The sequence below is a fragment of the Oryzias latipes genome, chromosome 16, assembly GCF_053564925.1.
Source record: "Oryzias latipes strain Hd-rR chromosome 16, Olatipes_Hd-rR_3.1".
NCBI lineage: Eukaryota > Metazoa > Chordata > Actinopteri > Beloniformes > Adrianichthyidae > Oryzias > Oryzias latipes.
Genome location: NC_136252.1, coordinates 1285001 through 1300036, shown reverse-complemented (window position 1 = coordinate 1300036; position 15036 = coordinate 1285001). Strand labels below are relative to the sequence as shown.

Below are 15036 nucleotides of genomic sequence, written 5' to 3'. Positions count from 1 at the left end.
AAAACATCTATTCTTTCAGTTTGTTGTGTTGAATGTGAATAAACTGACGTGAAAATGACTTATCATTCAAAGATCTCAACTGGAAGCATGCAAAACCTTTAATATAATCCCTGTGATGTCATGAATATTTTTAATATAGAATTGATAAATTTACATGGAGTCATTTTTCTTTTCACTAAGGAAAGTGGTGCCTCTTTATGAGACAAAGTTAAATTCTTCATTGTATTTAACCACCTTACACGCTACACCTGGGACTCTTTAAAATTTGAAGAGAGTTGGAAGACGAGCAGAGAAATTTTTAATTTGACAGATTTTCTTCAATCATGTATTTGAAAAGACTTTTGTTCTTGAGAAGTTGTATTGATTCCTGAGGAAATTGGTGGCAAATAACACAATTTATCCATTTGCTAAATTAGAATAGACTATCAGACAACTGGGTAAACAATGCAGCTCTGACTTCCCTGTGTTTAAAAAAAATCCTTCAGTTTGTTTGTGACTTTATTCTGAAACAGCTCACTCGTGTTCAGAGACAGAAAAGAAACACAACATTTGAACTAATATGAGTGAATATATTCAAATTCTAGAACTCATTATGCTAAAGCACGAACACACACGGAGAAGGATAGTAAAAGAAGAGGAATATGCATGCACATCACTCATTACTCAACAAAGGAGAAGATTTTCAAAAGCCCCCACTGAATACTGAAATATTATATATATTTTTTGGTTATTCTAAGCTGTAAGCAAGAGAGACTGTTTCACCTGGATGCCCCTGCTCTGGCCTTTGTACAATGTTTGTTTGTTCTGGCTGACTAAGCCTGTGTATCTCCCACCGATAACACTAAACACAATTTCCCAAAGGAGTTGACTGCTGAGAAAACCTGGGCTGTTTATTTCACAGAAAAGGGCAAATTAAAGACAAAAAACGGGGCCCTCTGGACCGACCATGATGTGTTTAGCTAGTTAGATTCTTGTGCCTATGATATTTTTAAACTCTTGAAGGGATCTACAAGGCTATATTTTCTGGCGCAGTCACCTATCTGATGTTCTTGCAAAACTGAATCATCAACCTTGAAGATTTGGGTCTGACAGCAGCTCAGTATTCTGTGGTTTAATCCCACATGGGTAGGTTTGATCATCCTAATCGCAAACCCTTACCTCAGGGGTGTCCAAAGATTTTTTGGTGAGGGCCAAATACAGAAAAATGAGCAAAGGTCCGGGCCGCACACAAGAGGTGACATATTGACACATGATTACTGTGTATTTTTAACTCACCTATAATGTGAAGAACATTGCTCTCAGTGGAGCAGTGATGCTGATCTGTGCCACACGTCAAAATGAAACATTCACTCAGACAATAAAACCTCATTCCAACCAGGCAATTCAGAACGGGTTTATTGAACAGCTGAAGCCAGCAGATCTTTACATACGTAGCCGTTAGTGTGGTTGACTGACAGAGTGCACGATTTTGTAGTTTATAAAGAATCGACTGTTTTCTCAGAAAAGTAGACCCAAAAAAAGGGGCTCATGGGGGACCAACAAGGACAATTTTAACATTAAACACACACAATTTAAAAAGCTTCATTTTACAATTACACTCTGTGACAAAATATGCAGCTATGAACAAAAGAAAATTGCAAAAACAAAACAACAAGTTCTTTATTACATAAAGGGAATACTTTTTCACAGTTCCGAATGCATTTTCTTCACCTTTTAGGTTCACTCTATCTCTGTGAAGCGTGCAAACATGGCCTTGCAAACAGCATCCTTGTAGGTGTCAGACGGAGACGGCTCATAGGAGCTTCCTTTACTTCCTAAGCCTGTGCCCTTTGCTCTTATGAAGCCTGTGGGGAGACGTGAAGGCCATTATTAGGAGAGACAGGCAGGCAGCAACCCCTGATGTAACGCTGCTAATCACACGAGGAAAATAGTGAAGGAGGCCTGGATGGACGGCGTGTGTTGAAGGCAAGGCAAGTTTATTTGTATAGCACAATTCGTACACAAAGTAATTCAAGTTGCTTCACAAAACAGAAAAATGCATTAAAATCCCAATACATCATAGAAATAATCAACGTAAAATTTACTTTAAAAGAAAAGAAAAAAAAAATTTGAAAATTGATTTAAAAATAAAGGAAGGAAAGGAAAGAAAAGTGCAGATAGGACCTTTCAGTCATATACACGGCTAAACAGAAATGTTTTAAGTCTAGATTTGAACATGAACACAGAAGAGGCCTGTCTTACGACTTCAGGGAGGCTGTTCCAGATTTTAGCTGCAGAATATTGAAACGCTGATTCCCCTTGTTTAGTTCTGACTCTGGGAATCAACAGGAGGCCGGCCCCTGAGGTCCTCAGAGTACGAGATGGTTCATATGGCACTAACATGTCAGAGATGTACTTTGGTGCTCGGCCATGGAGAGACTTGTACACAAGCAGAGCTGCTTTGAAGTCTATTCTTTGAGGTACAGGGAGCCAGTGCAGAGACCTGAGCACAGGACTAATGTGATCATACTTCCTGGTTCTGGTCAGGACTCCAGCAGCAGTATTCTGGATGTACTGAAGCTGTTTTACAGCTCGTTTGGAGAGGCCGGTGAGCAGGCCGTTACAGTAGTCTAACCTACTGGAGACAAATGCATGAATAAGTATCTCCAGGTCTGGCTTTGACATTATGTTTTTGATTTTGGCAATGTTTTTCAGATGGTAAAATGCCGCTGATGTTACTGACTTGATATGGCTGTTAAAGTTCAGGTCAGAGTCCATGATTACCCCTAGATTTCTGACTTGATTTGAGGGTTTAAGAGACAGAGAATGAAGGTAGCTGCTGACACTTTCTCTTTGTTTCTGTGGGCCAAAAATAATAACTTCGGTCTTGTTTGAGTTTAGCTGGAGAAAGTTGTTCTGCATCCACGCACTGATCTGTTGGAGGCAGTGGCTGAGTGAATCCACCGGCCCATATTCACCTGTTGTCAGTGACACATAGATCTGAGTATCATCTGCATAGTTGTGATAAGATATGTTATTACTGTGTATTAACTGCCCTAGTGGCAGCATGTAGAGGTTGAACACAAGGGGTCCCAGGATCGATCCCTGGGGCACACCACAAGTCAAGGCCATGTAGTCTGAGACACAACTCCCAATTTCAACAAAGTATTTCCTGTCTTCCAGATAAGACTTGAGCCAACTTAGGGCAGATCCAGAGATGCCAACCCAGTCTTGGAGTCTGTGCAAAAGGATCCCATGATCAACAGTATCAAAGGCAGCGCTCAGGTCTAGCAGGATTAAGACAGAGACTTTGCCATCATCAGTGTTCAGGCGGATGTCATTGGTTACCTTGATAAGAGCAGTTTCTGTGCTATGATGGGGTCTAAAACCTGACTGGAAAACATCAAATGAATTGTTTAATAAGAGAAAATCAGTGAGCTGTTGGTAGACAACTTTTTCAAGGACTTTTCCTAAAAATGGCAGATTAGAGATAGGTCTGTAATTATTCAGTACAGTGGGATCAAGACCGCTTTTCTTCAGGAGAGGTTTAATGACTGCAGTTTTTAAGGCCTCTGGGAATATTCCAGATTGAAGAGACATGTTAACTATTTGAGTAATTGATGGCAACACACTGTTCAGGACAGACTTTAGAAATCTAGTGGGTAACACATCAAGGCAGCATGTAGACAAGCTCAGACGGGTGATGGTCTCTTGGACAGTTTGGTCAGTGACAGGTACAAACTCACCGCGATGGTAAAAAAACTGTTGTTGAGCTTGCAGGCTAGCTGCCATTTGCTTGAATTTCTGTGCTCGTTCGGCACCTGTGTAGGAAGCGTAGCTACTCTGATGCTTGGTCTCATAGTGCCGACGGACATTTTACTCTTTCATCACGGCAACATCTTCAGTGCAAATCAAACAGACACACTTTCCGTTGATTTCCTTAAAGAAATATTTGTTTCCCCACCGTGTTTGAAATCTTCTACACTCACTTGCTGTCTTGCGTTTCTTCGATGCTGCCATTTCTGGTGACTCGTGGTAAATATTCTTCTTTGCTCTTCTTTGCTTAATATTGTTTAGTGGAGAAGCACCTTTCTGTGACCGACTCCATCTAGTGTTGAAACTGAGAAGTGCAACAGAATTGAGCCCAAGCGCCATGTGCGGGCATATTCAATTGTATTTTCAAAATTTGCTGCGGGCAAATAAAAACAGACCCACGGGCCACAGTTTGGACACCCCTGCCTTACCTGCTCTGACATGCAGTGTGAGTGGAGGTCAAATCCGCTCTGCAGAAGCCGTCTCCTGGTGACAATCATGCCTAAAAAACCCACATTAAAACCACAATGTGTAACTGAAGTGTCTCTCTTCTGTATAGATCAGGGGTCACCAACCCTGTGCCCGCGGGCGCACTGGCGCCCGCGAGCACCCCTTGTGGCGCCCTCAGGGAATGCACCCAAAAAAAATCTTTTTTTTTATTTATTGAAGCAAATATTCAACAAACAACCACGGCATGTCTGTCAATGACAACAATATCAATTCTGAGATAAAGGTAGACAAAGAAAACCCAAATATGTAAACAAATATAACTTAAAAAATAATCACTAAAAGTAAGTGTCTATTACAAAAGTTTAAATAGATCAAATAAATTACACAATTTCTGGACATTCTTATGATTCATGTAATGTAAAGATTTTGAGAATAGGTTGAGGTGGTTGAGTAATCCATTAATGTGAGGATTAATATTCCTGTCTGTTTTTATTTACATTTATGTTTAAAAAGTTAAAATTAAGTTAAAGTTTTAAAGGTTTAAAAGTTTAGCTTTAGTGTGTTAAATAAATATTTATCTTGTTCAGCTGCAACCTAAAGTCTGTTTTGAAATTAGGCTCCCTCTGCAACTGAGTTTGACCCCCCCCTGTAATACGAGTCTAGAAAATTCATGCATGTTTTTGTGTGTAAAATGAGCAAATAAAAATAGGGCACACAAAAGGAAGTCCTCAAATTGTGTTTTTTATTTTTTTTGGGGGGGGGGGGCTAGGAGGTTTTTAGTGGCGCCCTTCATACCACTTGGTGCCCACAAAATAGCCCTCGGTCTCAAAAAGGTTGGTGAACCCTGGTATAGATGGTCAAGAGAAGGAATGGGAAATCAATAAATTTTACAATTAAGTCTTTCTTTACCACTCATTTCTAAATTCATGGGGGTGTAAAGAAAAAAAAAGCTCTGTGTCAGGTGCCTTTGCATCTTCCGTGGTTATCTTAATCTAAACTGCCGTAAAAGAAACATACAGAAATTCTTGCCTCCATGTTGCCTCTGATCTTGGAGAACTTAACAGTCAATATTTGTTTCTGGTGACCTAAAACAGGACGTGCACATAAATCACCAAGCATGCTCCTGTCCAAAGAATCAGCCTCTGAGTTCTGTGTCATCATGTTTTGGCCATGCTGCTGTGCAGACCTGAATCAATGTGCTGGGGTGGGCTTAGAGCTGCGGTGGCCCCTCAGGTGGAGGGGACAGAAGATGAAAATTACTTTTCCATTACTTACCACTGTGCTCCGCCTGCAGCCTATTTTAATGTACATTGATTCAACTGTGATGTAAACCACAAACATCTGGCTTCACAGTGATTTTAACTGCCATTTGCAAAAGCTCGAAGATCAGTGGAAGCAGACACGTAAGCCCAAGCTTCTGCAACTCATTCACAAACTATGGCGTAACTCGCCCGGCGCTGCCTCCCACAACAATAAAAGCGGACTTTTCCCGGCCCGTCGCACTTACCGCTACCGTGATGCTTCTGTTCTCCCGATCTTTTTACTGCAGTATGAGCGGAAGATGCACAGCATTTCATTGTAATTCGCGGCGGCACCGTAATCCTGGCCCGAAAGGAAAAATAACAGCAAAAGCGAAAGGTTAAGCCCCCTCTGCAGGCGTTACTACCCTCAGTTGAATGGGGACTGGAGACGCTCTTTTCCAGCTCTTCTCATCATTAATCCATTGCTCGAGTCACCTTTTTTCGGTGGAAACTCAGCTGCGTCATCTTGACTTGTTGGAATTTGTTTTCCAGCTTCCTCCACTTGTGAACCATGGATTCATTTATCTTCAATTCTCTCACAGCTGCTCCCATGTTCCTCCGTCTAGCTGACAGCTTAAACTGTGCTTCAGCGATGTAAACAATGCTGTTATGTTGTTCACACCCACACTTCCCCCCCCTGTTCTCATGCCGTCTTCTTCTACGTCCGACAACAACACATTAGGCACACCGCCTCATAGGGCGCCCCCTACATTTTGGAGAAAATTTAAGACTTTTATGTGTGCCTTATGGTCGTGAAAATATGGTACATATATATGGTATATATATATGGTATATATATTCATGTAAAATGACAGTGTAATGTGTGTAAAAGTACCTTAGGTAGTATGTGTTGCTGTTCTTGTATGCTTTAGTTTGTGCTCAGAAGGTAACTTTTTGTGCAAACCCTAACAAAAGAAAATCAAACATAATTTCTATCTCAGCAAGAAATTTTGAATAAAACTGTTTTTGTATGGACACACTGGCACTAGAAGATTCCACCTTTTTCCCATGCAGATGTATTGTACTAGAACACAACGCCCTTTCAAAACTGAACCCAAATTGCACATTTTGTGGTGTTCAATTTCTATAAAGTGTTTGATTCTATCTAATTGCAATAGAGGATTTTTTCCCATCAGACACAAGTTTTTCTTTGTTTATTTTACTCAAAGGCAACAAAGCTTCTCCTCAACTTTTTAGTCAAATAGAAATTTAAACGCTTAGTCCTGGCTGATTTTTTTTTTTATATCTGTTGTATTGGCAACCTTTAAAAAGAGTTGGAGGTTGTGCCGGAGACAACTTTTTCCACAACACCAACAGCTTCCATCTTTTCACCCTGTTTTGACAAGAAGACGATTTCCCGCCAAACTCACATAGAGTTTGGTCTTAAGAGAAGATTGTGTTTGCATCATTGGTAGCGTCGGGGTATAGAAATGGCAAAACAAGGCACATTCATCTTCCACCACTGAGAGAGTCAATTTCTGTTTTCAAGTTTCAAAAATGTGATTCTTTGTGAGAACATGTATACTGTGTTTCAAAGGACATTTTTCTAGACACCTTTGGGTTCACTAAAACTAGGAAAACAAGCTGTCCTGCCTGTATTGACTTGGTTTCCTCCTGCCAACCTCTTTGAAACAGACTCATTAGTTTAACCTTTTTAGATGAGTCCTGTCAGGATCTTTATCATTTCACGTAGGAAAGGAAAAGTTTGAAATGTGATCTTCATGTTTGGTTATTTTTTATAATTTCCGTATGAAAGACGTTTTTATTCTAGTTTGCACCACTGTTTCTCCGTGGATGACTGGCATCAAGCCTCCATCAACCAAAAGAACCAGTGACACGAAGAAGAGCAAATAACAGGCTGGTTCTTTGTCTATGATGAATCTGAAACCTCAGGGGAGATTTTGGGAAGAAAATGCTGTGTAAAGAGCATAACTAGACTAAAATCTTTGCACACCCTCTTTTCAATACACCAATGAAAAAACAAAAGGCACTTTCACACTGGGCTTTTTGGTCTGCACCATTTTCTTAACCTGTAACTAATTTTGTTGGTGTGGAAGCTTGTTTGTATTCATTTCTTGTTTTGAACAACTATGTCCTTAAAAGTAAACCAGAGAGATATTCCTGAAAGCAAGGGGGATGAAGGGTGCAATACAGGAGGGATGGTGGGGCAGGTAAACAAACACTACACATCCTATGGATTTAATTTAGAAATCCGAGTCAGATAGAATAAAGTTTAAATAGTATTATCATACGAAATCAAAGTCCAAAGAATCATTAGTTGTATAGTTAACATTGCACAGACACCATATCCCCTGTTTTTATTAAATGACACCGACATGCACAGACACCCCTCTGCACCATTTGCAGTAACTTTAAAACAGACCGCTCTGACTTCATCTCCCTGGAAAACTCAAGGCTGCAGACCTGCAGCTGTGAGGAGAGGCTGAACTGTCCAATATTGTGTTCAAAAAATACAACTGATAAGAACCTTTGAAAGCGCTGTCAGTACAGAATGAATGTAACATTGTCCGTGTCATGATCGGGGCGAGAGTTCAGAGTGACCCAAACGCTGGAACCCGGAAAGAGGCTCGGACTCAATGGTAAGTTTAAGAGGTTTAATCGAGGAACAGAGGTTGACAGGTTTCTTCCTAGGCGAGGAGCGGCGGCTGGCTGGAGGGATCTTGAGGCGGATTTTCCAGAGGGAGGACTGCGACGTCTGTGGACTGCGACCAGGTGAGTATCCAACAGGTTTCTTTCCTGAAGCAGAGCGAGAGGTACAATGAGCAAAGAGTAACGAGACAGGAGTCAAAAACATGAGCTGACCAGACTATGCACCATAGGAGGAACAACGAACTGGCACCGGCTGATGATCCAGGAGGAGCTTATGAAGGCAGGAGAAGATGAGGTAAGTGGATCCAGCTGGTCGCGTCCAAAACAGGAAGGAGGGGGGGGAAGAGGGAGTAGCAGCCAGGACATGACAGGGTGCCCCCCTCCTGGGTGGGGACGGCAGGCCCCTGCCTTGCTCCTTCCTGGACCAACCATGGGCCAGGTGGGTGGGTGCCTGGAGTGCGGAGCGGGTCTCCCTTGGGGGGTCCTGGCTCATACCTGGGGTTGGAGCGGGTGGATGCCCAGAACTCCTGGGTGGTGGTGGTGTGCTCGTCTGGGGCTGTGGGCAACCCTCTCGGGTGGGGCCCTGCGTTGGGCCCTTCCGGCGCGGCAGGGGGGCTGCTCTCCTGGTTGGGCTGGGGCGGCATTCTCTTTCCCCCCGTGCCTCCCTGCTCTCTGGCTTTGGGGGCCTCGCAACGGTCCTGCTGGCCCTGGCTTGGGTGGCGGATGTGATCGCCCAGAGGGCGGTTGTTCTCTGCCTGCAGCCGTGTGGCGTTGGGGGGTTATGGCTGCCGCTGCTGCTGCGGCAGGGGTCTTGGTGTGGGGATGGCTGGGCACTCTCCCTTCTTTTCACATTCCACCATCCATTTTAAAAGAACTTTAACAATCAATTGAGCACAGGTGTTAGCTCACCTTCGCACTAATAGTTTGTGTGATTGAATGAAATATGTCACACTAGTTGGTTTTAAGGCATAAGTATGCGTGTGTGAACACTATCTGTTTTGTGTACATGTTGACATGTGGACATTTTTGCAGCTAGCAGGTGTGTTGATAACATTTGAGTGTGTGTGTGGACAGGCGCCGCCCTTTGAGATTTGTACTTCATTTGAACCTTACCGTAATGATAAACATCTAGTAAACTTGTCGCTTTATGCTGCTTCATGGTTTTATCGCCCCCTCCTATTATCACCCTCCTATCCCCCCCTCTCTCTAACATCCCTTTCTCTTCTTCGCTCCTTTCCTTTTCCGTCCGGTCCAACACCAAAGATTTTAGGAAAAAAGAAAAAAAAAAAAAAGAATAAATTAGGATTCAAGTAAATCGATATTAACGTGACCCGTCCTTATACAGATCTTTTATATGTCACCTGAGTCACATGTTCTTTCTCTGACTTTAAGACATTTTTGGTCTGGTTATTTTGCTATTATATCTGCTGTTCTTAAAGTAAATGTACAAACCTGTCCTCTTATTGCAATATTTGGTGTTCCCAACTCCTCACTTCCTTTGACTACACAGAAGGATATCATAGCATTCACATCTCTATTAGCAATATGTCGGCTGTTATTACATTGGAAATCTATTAAATCCCCTTCTGTTTCACAATGGTTAAATGATGTTATGTTTTTAAAATGAGAGAAAATTTAATACACATTAACCCTTGTGCTATCCTAAACACTTTAACGTTGGGAGTTGGGTCATCTAGACCCACTAGACAGTGCTCTGAACCTTTTATCTTCAATGATTTGTGATCTTCACTGGTGTCCATGGATTACATGAAATCTTTCCACCTTTATCCACCTTTGTCATGGTAGGGAGAACACGTCAATGGAAGGGTGGGGTCATCTAAGACAGCACAAGGGTTAAGAGGATGCATACAAAAATTCTACACCAAATGGGAATTTTTTATTGACTATTTTTCAAATCTAGAATTGTTACCCAATTGAATCTATGCATGTGGTCTATTGATCTATATTAATATATATATATATATATATATATATATATATATATATATATATATATATATATATATATATATATATATATATATATATATATATATTTTTTTGTGTCATATTTATTTATTTTTCTATTTCTGATTTTCATGCTGAGATGGGATGGGGTGGGGTGGGGTGGGTGGTCTGTTCCATGTAGCTTTTTTGATGTTTTATTTTCTGTTCAAGTATGTTGAATCTTGACATTAAAAAAAAAGTAAAATGTATCCCTCAACTGGATTGTTTATCAGTATGTTAATAAAACATCTTTGAAAAGAAAAAAAAGGTACCATTTCAGGTTTGCTTACTCAATTCTTATAGATACATATATTGTCACCCGGGGGGGGCATTTTCGATTTCCTAGGAGGCCTGGAAAAAAATAATTGAGAAGCACTGGCTTAGTTAAATATAGCGATTATTGACTAAGGTCATGCAGCTTGATTTATTGTTTGAAAAGGAGTGCTAGGAAGCGAGCTTATATGATCCCACCCCTACTGAGTTATTGCATACACATGGATAAAATAAAATATATTTTGTTCCCACAAGTTAATATCTTGTTCCCACAAAATAATTAAGTTGTGCAAACGAAATAGTATTTTGTTCCCATGAAATAATATTACGTTCCCACGAATTAATGAATTTGTGCAAACGAAATAATTATTTATGTCATTAGTCATTCATAAACACGGATTGCTGCTTCGCCTACCGGATTTGGCTCTTAGCTTCATATATACAGATGTGAACAATAGTTCAACAAAATTCTGTCTGTGTGTGTCTCATTACATTGCATGGAAGACACGGAGGATGTTTAGAGATCGAATTTATTTATTTTGTAAAGCACAAAAGCATCTGTAAGCAACCGTTTCCAAGTCTGGGCTCTTTCACATCCTGGTACGCTCTCCGTCCATCTTGCCGCAAAAGCCGTTTTCTGCCGCTACTTCAGTTTCTCTGTGACCCACAATCGTTCAAGAGGGGAAAAACAAAAACAAGAATGATCGATCTATTATTTGCCATACTTTTTTTTTTTTTTAACTTGTCCTGTCCAACAGCTAGGCAGACAGATGAGAGCTGAGGGCCTCTTGGGTTGGACATATTTTACTTTAACAAGAGGGGTTATTAATCTTCAGACAAACCAAAGGTATGTCTGAATAAACCCCTTTTGTAATTGAGGCCAAACTTTATTAATTTCAAACATGTCTGAAAATCTTTGGTGTTGGACCGGACGGAAAAGGAAAGAGGGGAAGAAGAAAGAGGGACGTTAGAGAGAGGGGGGGTAGGGGGTGATAATAGGAGGGGAAGGGGGATAAGACCATGAAGCAGCATAAAGCAACAAGTTTACTGGTTGTTAATCATTATGGTAAGGTTCAAATGTAAAAAAAAAACAAAAACAAAAAAAAGGGCGGAGCCTGTCCACACACACACTCAAATGTTATAAACACACCTGTTAGTTGCAAAAATGTCCACCTGTCGACATGTACACAAAACAGATAGTGTTCACACGCATACTTATGCCTTAAAACCAACTAGTGTGAAATATTTCAGTCATTCAGTCTGTTGAGCTGACACCTGTGCTCAGGTGAGTGTTTATGTTCTTCTAAAATGGATGGTGGAACGTGAAAAGAAGGAGGGAGAGTGCCCAGCCATCCCCACCCCAAGACCCCCACCGCACCAGCAGCGGCAGCCGGATTCCCCCCAACACCACACGGGAACCGGCAGGGAACAACCGCCGCCCGGGCGACCAAGCCCGCCACCCAGGCCAGGGCCAGCAGGGCCGCCGCAAGGCCCCCAGAGCCAGAGAGCAGGGAGGCACGGAGGGAAAGAGGGCGCCGCCCCAGCCCAACCAGGAGAGCAGCCCCCCCGCCGCGCCGGGAGAACCCAACGCAGGGCCCCACCGGAGAAGGACGCCCACAGCCCCAGACGAGCACCCCACCACCACCCAGGAGTTCCGGGCATCCCCCCGCCCCAACCCCAGGTACGGGCCAGGACCCCCCAAGGGAGACCCACTCCGCACTCCAGGCAGCCATCCGCCCGGCCAACGGTTGGTCCAGGGAGGAGCGAGGCAGGGGCCCGCCGCCCCCGCCCAGGAGGGGGGAACCCCGGGGAAAAAAGAGGGCCCACAAGGGGTGTTGTAAATATGGCCCGACCAGGCTCGGCCACAGTTGGAAATTTGGCGGGGCCCAGCACTCAGGAGCAAGGACCAGAACCCACCCCCCAGGGACACGAACACCCCCGGCTCAGATGTAATGTGAACCCCCCCACCGCGCGGAGAGAGCACCGCCGGGCCCAGGAAGCCAGCACCCCGGGGACACAGCCGCCGTTGCAAAGGGGCCCGTACCCCCCACCAGGGAAGAGGCAGGGGACAGATGGTCCTAGGTCCCACCTTCCTTGCAAAATGTGTGTGCGTGTATGTGTGTTTGAGAGAGTGTGTGTGTGCATGTGTGTGTGTTTATGTTGGGATGTATATATTGAGGGGGGAGGGGTGTGTGTACTAAGGGGGGTGCGGTTAAAATTGGCGGGTAGGGCACTAAGGGGACGTCTCCTGATTACTCACAGTGACGTCCCCTCACCCTCCCCACCAAGGGGCCCTAAATGTCTAAGGTGCGGTTAAAATTGGCGGGTAGGGTGCTAGGAGGACATCCGCTGCTTGCTGGCAGTGATGTCCAAGCACCCCCCCTACCAAGGGCCCTACATGTCTAAGGTGCAAATAAAACCGAAAGAGGGGGGGCCCACTCCATACGGCAACCACAGGAGGGGGGTCACTGCCTAGTAAACCCCCCCCCCCAAGGCTCATCGCAGGCTAAGCCCCCCACCCCCTCACCCTATTATGAGGTTATATGAGGAAGGGGGTAAGTTGGGGACAGATGATAGACTGTCCCCCGGTGGTCAAACAGCCGTCCCCCGCCCCCCCCAGCAAGGGGGCCAGGCCCACCCAGCCCCGGGGCCCCACCCCCGGAGGCGCAGACACCCCAGGCCCAGCACCACCACCCCCACACAGAGAGAGGGGAGCCAGAAAGCGCCGGCCCCCCCCGGAGCAAGCCCAGGCCCCCACCCCCAAACGCCGGCCCTAGAAGAGCTCTGGTCAGGCCTCGACGGGACCGAGGCAGCCAACCGGCCGGGGAAACCGCCGATGGCCTCAGCGGAGACCCCGACCCGTCAACCCCCCCTGCCACGGGGCAGGGGGGGTTGACGAAGAGGGGAAAAACAAAAACAAGAATGATCGATCTATTATTTGCCATACTTATTTGCCAGCTCTGCTGCTCATCACTCTCAGCTGTGACAACTCTACTCAGCAGACACCTGCTACTTAAGGAGACCCAGCTTCATCATTCTTTGCCAGTCCCTTAACCCTGATGGTGCTTAGGCTCCAGAAGCTCACTACGTCTGGCCCCTTGTATCATCCTGAGTCAACCTTGTCTGTTTTCTGCACTTCAGGTTTTCACCTCATGCCAAGCGTGTCACCTGAATCTACCACCTCGAGCAGCAGAAGCACACAGCTTTCATTTTTTCTGACGCCACCTGTGAATGTGAGCCACACTCTCTGTGCTCCTCTAGATCTCCAGCCATGCCACTCATCAAGCCACAGCTCTCCTCAAAATCTCCAGTCACGCCACGCACCAAGAACTCAAGCCACGAACTCTGTGTGGCCCCTGGCTCTTGGAGTTCCACACGTCTGGTACCAGAGCCTTCAATCAAGAGCTGCAGCCACGTTACCCACAGCCTCGTCAGGAAGCAACAAGAACTCAAATAAACATCTTACTGAACCTCTCACCTACCTGTCTCTGCCTCTGGGTTTCAGCATCTGGGTCCGTTCCGCGTTCTAGTCATGACATTATTGTCTCGAGGAAAATCAGAAAAACATCATAAGATTTTGGATGCCCAAGCTTCCAGCTTCACCTACCAGACATAGATACTCGCTCCGTTGCAGAGCTCTTTTGCTTGTCATGCCGGCATTCTGCTGTATCCAAATTTTGCTCACATTCATGTTAAAGGAGCTAGGAGCTAAGTCCGGTAAGTGTGTTGTCATGGAGAGAGTGTGTGAGAGGTGGGTTCAGAGTACGTAAGTCACCTCTCAACATAAACAGCAAAAAATGAAAAGAGTACAAATTACAGTCACTGGTTTGTGGGCGTCAACATCTGTCAACCAGACAAGCATGACATTTTACACAATGAGAATGTTGTTTGATGCACAGATAATGAATTCTCGTGTGGTCAAAATTATTGATTAGAGTAATGCAAATACATCCATCTGTCCATTTTCAATACCCACAAAGGACACATGCTCTTTGGGTTGAAACCCTAAGACACTGTTTATTAGAACTTATACTTTTTTTTCCATTATGATGATTATTGCAAATAAATTGACAACATATCAAAATAGATGTTACATTCGGCTGAACAATGTTTTGTACTTTTTGTGGAGTCCATTTTGGGGCATTTGTACCCTTTGTGCTTCTTGCGGACGGTTTCTGGAGCTGTTAAGAGGCACGGAGCAAGCCAGAGGATCAGACACTCCCGGGCCTTCGGGCCTACACTCAGATATTTCGAAGCAAAGTAAGTGTGACAGCATTAACTTTTTTTTTTTTAAATAAAGAATGAAGTCTTTTTGATATATTTTATGGAATAACAATGCATGAAATTAACATGCTTTGTCACATGCATTCAGAGAATTCAGGTGATCTTGTATACTGACATGCTTTAGCGACGCTGAAGTTGACTTCCTATTCACAGCTTCCGATTCGCTTGGCACTTAAGGAACATTCCACTGGATTTTTCACACTAAGACCACCTAGGATCTGGTCCTATTGAAAAACCGCTGGACCTGGACTTCTCAAAACTGGATTAAATTATGCATAGATAGTAAAGAATATATTAGACACAGTTTCGGATCTGTCAA

The 15036-nt window shown here is 44.0% G+C and overlaps 2 long non-coding RNA genes across 3 annotated transcripts in view; both read right to left on the bottom strand.

Moving 5' to 3' along the window:
• Positions 1–15036, bottom strand: part of LOC144984466 (uncharacterized) — a 237169-nt gene that overhangs the window by 149190 nt on the left and 72943 nt on the right. The window lies entirely within an intron of this gene.
• LOC144984537 (uncharacterized) lies at positions 8144–8492 on the bottom strand. The gene is made up of 2 exons (XR_013648323.1): positions 8379–8492; positions 8144–8300 (listed from the first exon to the last, which is right to left on the bottom strand). It is a non-coding gene; the product is annotated as an uncharacterized LOC144984537 (long non-coding RNA).